Source organism: Triturus cristatus, chromosome 6 (assembly GCF_964204655.1).
Source record: "Triturus cristatus chromosome 6, aTriCri1.1, whole genome shotgun sequence".
In the NCBI taxonomy this organism is placed as follows: domain Eukaryota; kingdom Metazoa; phylum Chordata; class Amphibia; order Caudata; family Salamandridae; genus Triturus; species Triturus cristatus.
This window is the reverse complement of record NC_140589.1, coordinates 67,692,475-67,698,474: the sequence shown is the minus strand read 5'-3', so window position 1 is coordinate 67,698,474 and position 6,000 is coordinate 67,692,475.

The window sequence follows — 6,000 nt, the reverse complement described above, 5'->3', positions numbered from 1 at the left end:
CCAGGATAGGTACACAGTGTTTACCATGCATGCAAGACAACGCATGCCATTACAACGCGGTTGTTACAATGACTGTGTTGTTAGATCGCATACCTTTACAACGCAAGTCGGAAAAACAACTTGCGGTAGGGGGCAGAAGGTGTTAGATTTATAATCCAACACCTTCCCTACTGTTGCACAGACTGGAGTTGGAATAGTAAATTATACTATTCCAACAACCAGCGCCCCCTCCAGAAAGTCGTTGTTCCGACATATGTTGTAAAGATATGCGATGTAACAACGCGGACGTTGTAACGACCATATTGTAACAGCATACATTGTAAACGCATGCGGACTAACGTGCCATAGTCTCCAGGATAGTTTGACCCCAGTGGCATGGAGAGCACGGGACCCACGTCTGGGCATACCCGTCCCACTCAAGATGACAAATGCAAAAAAGAACAATTGATGGACAGAATGCAGAAAAATATCATACCCCAGTACAGAGATCTGGGCCTAAATCTATCGGGTTTTTTTTTTTTAAATAAATCTTTTTATTAACTAGAGAGAGAACGGCATTTCCTGTTACAGAATGATGTACAGTATTTCAGACATATATAGACATCAATGCAATGATGAATCTGAACAAAAGATCATGGAGGAATGAACTCATGGTGTGATAGGTTCGTCCAGAGGGGGAACAGTAGGTGGGACACAGATATTCCCTCTGTACACATTCCATTTGTCACAAATTGCGGACCACTTTTAGGGGCACCCTCGAGCAACATACACTGTCTTTTCCCTAAGCATGCACCAGTCCATATCTGCCTTCAAAGAAGTCAACATAGGTGGCACTCCAGAGCCCCACAGACGGGCAATGTTCCTCTTGGCCACAATCAGACCCAATGTGACCCAGGTTTTTCCCCTACTAGTTAGATCCGTAGGCTCTCAGACATTTAACAGACAGCGTTTGGCTTCAGGCAGGAGATCCGCCCAGAGTACCTCATTCATACAGTCATGTACCCCCTTCCAGTACCTCTGGATGTGTGTGCATTCCCATATGATATGCATGAACGTTCCCTCTTGTCCACACTGCCTTCTGCACATCCCATCAGACACCCTTCCCATGCTAATGAGCCTTGGCCCCGACACATAGACCCTATGGAGGATTTTTAATTGAACCAGGCAGAGTCTGGAAGAGATAGCAACTTCTTTTGGGGATGCTAATGCCTCCCGCCACTCCTCCTCATCAAGCTCTAATCCGTCTCTCTCCCACCACTCCCTGGTCTGGACTAGGGGATCAGACGTGTTATTGATCAGTTTCTTATAGCTGAGGGATATTGCTTTAGTGGGCATGTAGCCATCCAACAACCTGTCTTCAAGCCGCGATGACTCTGGGGGAGATTACCCCTTGGGCAGGTTTGAAGTTAGGGTAGGGTGTGCTGGAGCAGGGTTTTCTATTTAAATCCAAACTTCAGTTTATATTTTTGTATGTTATAATTAAAATTACTAATGATTAATTAGTAAGTACTAAGGTTTGTTGAATGTTTTATTAATCAACCTTACTAATGAGAGAACTATACGTGGGAATGCAATTGCATGGCTAAATTAATAAGTGAGCTAAGTTGGTGAGCAAATTAATTAAATAAGTGTGGCTTATGTGACATTTGTTATGTGTTTGCGCTTTAAATTAATATGCTTTAATGCTTCTTTATGTCGCAAATGGCTAGATAAATACATACACATAAGGGTATTAGTGGGAATTAACACTGTATAATCAATACAATGTAGTAATGATGTTTTGTGTTTCTTTTTAATTAAGTTGTCCATTTTGGCCTGTTGAGAAAATGGCCGACATCTACAGCCTGCATTTGAGTAGATGAAATATGAAGAGAGGCCTCGCTGATTTTGACCTCGGCCTCTGCCTGAACTAAAAGTTATGAAAAAGACGACAACTCCGGGATGGTCGCCAAATATCCGTGGTGGAGAACATTTGTCACAAATGAACATTTTTGATAATCTTACGGTGGCTTCACTGCGAGTGATACAATTTCGGAGAAGAGCATCCATGGATGTTGCAAACTAGATTTTGACTTCCTATTTCCGTGTTTTTATTTTTGAGATATCCGAGAGCGGAGATTTTTCTAAATGTTGCAAGCTAACATCCTTTCCTGCTCGCTCTGCTCAGCGGACGTTTTAGAAGTTGTTTGTAACTTTTAGTATGTAAATTTTAGTATAAATATAACTAGACTAGAGAGGGTTTAAGGCCACTTCTTCCTGAATTTATGCTCAAGAGGATCGATGCTGACTGAGAGGACGGCGACTCGAGAGACTTTGATTCTTTACTGAGAGACCTGTCCTAACTTAGAGTACAACATTTAGCCAGAATAGGTAAATATGAGAATAATGATCTTGCAATTGAATGACTTTTCATTTAAACTAATTTAGATAAAATAATTTCTGTTTGAATTACAGTGTCGGGTGGTTATTTCTTTGTCATTTATTTGGGATTTCAGATGTGTTTAATTGTTTATGCTGTTTATATCAAGACTCGAGACAATTCAATTTGGTTGCATTGACCTCAAATTAGATGCAGATTGATTAAGGAGTTCTCTCTTACATTCAGTGTGGATAGAGTAATAGAAAGAATGTTGGTGTAATGGGCCCCACCAGCGTATGATGAGTATATGTGCGCATGACTGTGAAATTACTCTGTCCGTGGAAGTAGGGGGAATTTATAAGCTCTGATCTGCAGCAGTTTCCTGGTAGCAGTATGATGGTTTTGATTATTGTCTTGATTTGATAGATTGCTTGTACATAGGCTTTTGGATTTATTGATTGATGTTGATACATGTACTAACACTAAATGTTGAAGTCGTTGTATTGAGTTATATGTAGTGTGTACGGCTTCTGGGACGTAGGGAGTCGGTGACAGTTCCGTAGTAGGGCAGAGGGAAGTGAGTGCTGCTCTCGGGAAAGACGGGATTGTTGGCCCTGTACGAATGCAGAGAAAAGCGTGTGACAATTGAAGTTGCGCGTCGCATTGTCTGGGTTCGATTCAGTGACATCGTCGTGTGTTACTACTAGAGACATATTTTCTGTATAAGAGAAGTGTGTATGGTTGCGAAGGTTATCTGTGAAGTTCTGGTCTTAGGTATCAGGGATCCTTTTTAGGATTGCCGTTAACGCTTATCACTGGAGAAGTAATAGGTATTCTCTGAGCTTGTTTGAAGGACAGAGCAGAGGTAAGCGCTGCTTGGTTAACGTATGTTATAATTCTGTAGTAGGACAGATTGTTCGCTGTTCTCGGGAAAGACAGGATTCTGTGTAAATGTGCTACATTTTCTGGTGTGAAAGTGTGTGAATGTATGAGCATTTAGTTAATTGTGAAACTCTTAGGAGCATTCCGGGAGGAAACAGTTAATGGATGCATGTTAGAAGGGCAGAGTAGGGGGATGTGCTACTGTGTCAACGAAAGTAACAATTCCGTAGTAGAGCAGAGGTAAGCGCTGTTCTAGAGAGAAGCGGGATTTTCGTGGTAAAGGTCTTTTACTATTCTATGGTTAGCGAAGCAGACAATGGAGATGTTTATATGTTGTAACTAATAGATTTGTAGAATCTGAAACAAAGTCTACCAAGGAGGTTTTGTAAAGGAGGGGTAGACGAGTGACAGGAGACAGGAGTAGAAGCAACTGCAGCGACTGTTGACGTCAGAAAAGACCACGCTGTGATTGGACAGTGGGTTAGAACAGTGCTTTCACTGGGATTGGTGCGTTGGTGTGAGCCGCGCAGGGATTGGAAGAACTACAGGGTGATGTAGACGCTCCGGGATTGGTGCCTTAGTGTGAGTCGTGCTGTTATTGGACAAAAATCGTACAGTTGTAGAAAGGACTAGAGGGTTGTGGTAAACGCAAAAATGTATTACCAAACAGAGGAAAAGAAAAAGAAATCCTTGTTCAATAAAATTAAAAAATGGTTTGACAAGGATAAGGATATAATAACTAGAGAAGGTGAGTTACTACCTCCTACAAGAACCCGTGCATCCTTCATGGTTGCGAAATATCGGTATCATACCTGTATTTGGTTAGACAATTGGGCTAAGTACACTAGAGAAGATGGTGTTCTAGCATTCCCGGAACATGGTTCATTTAATCTGGCCGTGTTAAGAAATTTACGGGAGAAAATGATGAGTCTAGAGCCCAGACCAAGGCCGACACAGTTCGAGGCATTGGTAGAATGGGAAGATGAGGTGCATGAGCGAGAAAAGCAGAGGAGTGGAGGTAATTATGGGTACATTTTTGGGAGGAAATATGATCGTGAAACTCATCATGATCGAATGAGGAGATGGCGAGATGCTAGTATGACTGAGGGACTATATCCTGTGAGAACTGTTGAGGAGACAGAAGGGAGGAAAGGTACAGAAAGGGTACATAATGCAGAATTGAGAAGGTATGGGGCTAATGAATATGAGGATGAAGTCTTGGATGACATGATCTACAAGAGACCACCTCCATATAGACAAGAACCAGAAGTGAGAACACCAGTAGCTACCCCAATAAGAGATACTTTGCAAATCATAAAAACAGAAGTTGTGACACCTGATTTGAAAAGTAGTAGCTCTTTCGCAGAAAGGGAAAGAGAGAGAGAGCGAGAGAGAGAAAGAGAGAATGAAATCGAGGATGAAAAAACAAGAGAATTAGCGAGAACCACATTTGAGTTGACAGAAAAGATCAGGGAATTGACCAAGAATCTAGAAGCTGTTACAGTGCCTGTAACTATAGGTCCGGTTATGCCTATTTTTGATAAGCAAAGAATGGGTGAAAATGGTTTAACAGTTCCATATGTAGGAAATGGACTGGTTAGTTTTCCACAAGAGTCAGGAATGAGGACGGGAGAGAATCAGTTGAGACATACCATGTGTGGTGGAGAGTTAAATGTACAGCCTAATTCAGGATTGGATACTGGTTGTGTGGAAAGAAATGTTGTGATGGGAGGATCAATTTTGGAACCACAGAGGATGACAGAACAAGTGAGTACAGAAAAATCTACAGGAATAACGGCTGAGGATTTGAATGATTGGTTGAAGGCTCTTCAAAGGAAGGACAAAGATTCTCAGGCAATTGATGTAGCCAGGTTGCGTATGGAATTGGAGGAGCTTATAGTGGGAACAAGTCCTACAGAAACGTTGAAAAATCATCATGATGGAGAGTTGTTATTCATGTGCAAGAGTATCACATGGAGGGCTAAGAATACACATGACAGATTAAAAGGAATAGCGAGTGAAATGGGAATTGACATGGATAAGGTGAAAGCTTTACAGAAGCCTTATCGAGTGGATTTTTCGGATAAGGATATTGAGAATCTAAATGATGTTGGCCGAACAGGGCAGATTAAGGAAATTATTGGATTATTGCGAAAATGGGGTGATGTGGAAAAGTGGAAGGATAGATGGTATAAGAAGAGAGAAGATACGGTGGACAGGACTTACTCAGCATTCCCTATGAGAGAAAAGGAAAAAACAGTGGATGCCTATCCTATGAGAGAGATTCCTGGAGGAGGATATGTACATGTCCCATGGACTAGGCAGGATATTTTGTCATTTACAAATGATTTCCCTCGACTGAGAGAGAAGCCTGTCGAGTGGTATAGGCAGGTAGATAGGTTTGTGAAATTGTCAAAAGTGCTGTGGATTGACCTGAATAGTCTGTTTGATATAATTGTTCCAGCAGACTTGTGGGCAGAGTGTAAAATAGTCATAGATTGGCCCACTAAAGAATACCCGAGAGATCAAAGAACAGGAGCTCCAGACCCAGAGGTTATGAGAAAATATGAACAGGTCATAGTATTCCTGAAGAATAAGGTACCTCCTAAAGAGACAGATTGGGTTAAGATAGATCGAACACATCAGGAAGTAAAAGAATCAGTTCATGCCTTTTATGAAAGGTTAATACTGGCTTTTAAACAGTTCAGTGGAGATGAACATCTGGGTGATAAGGATTTGAGTCATTTTGTATACAGATT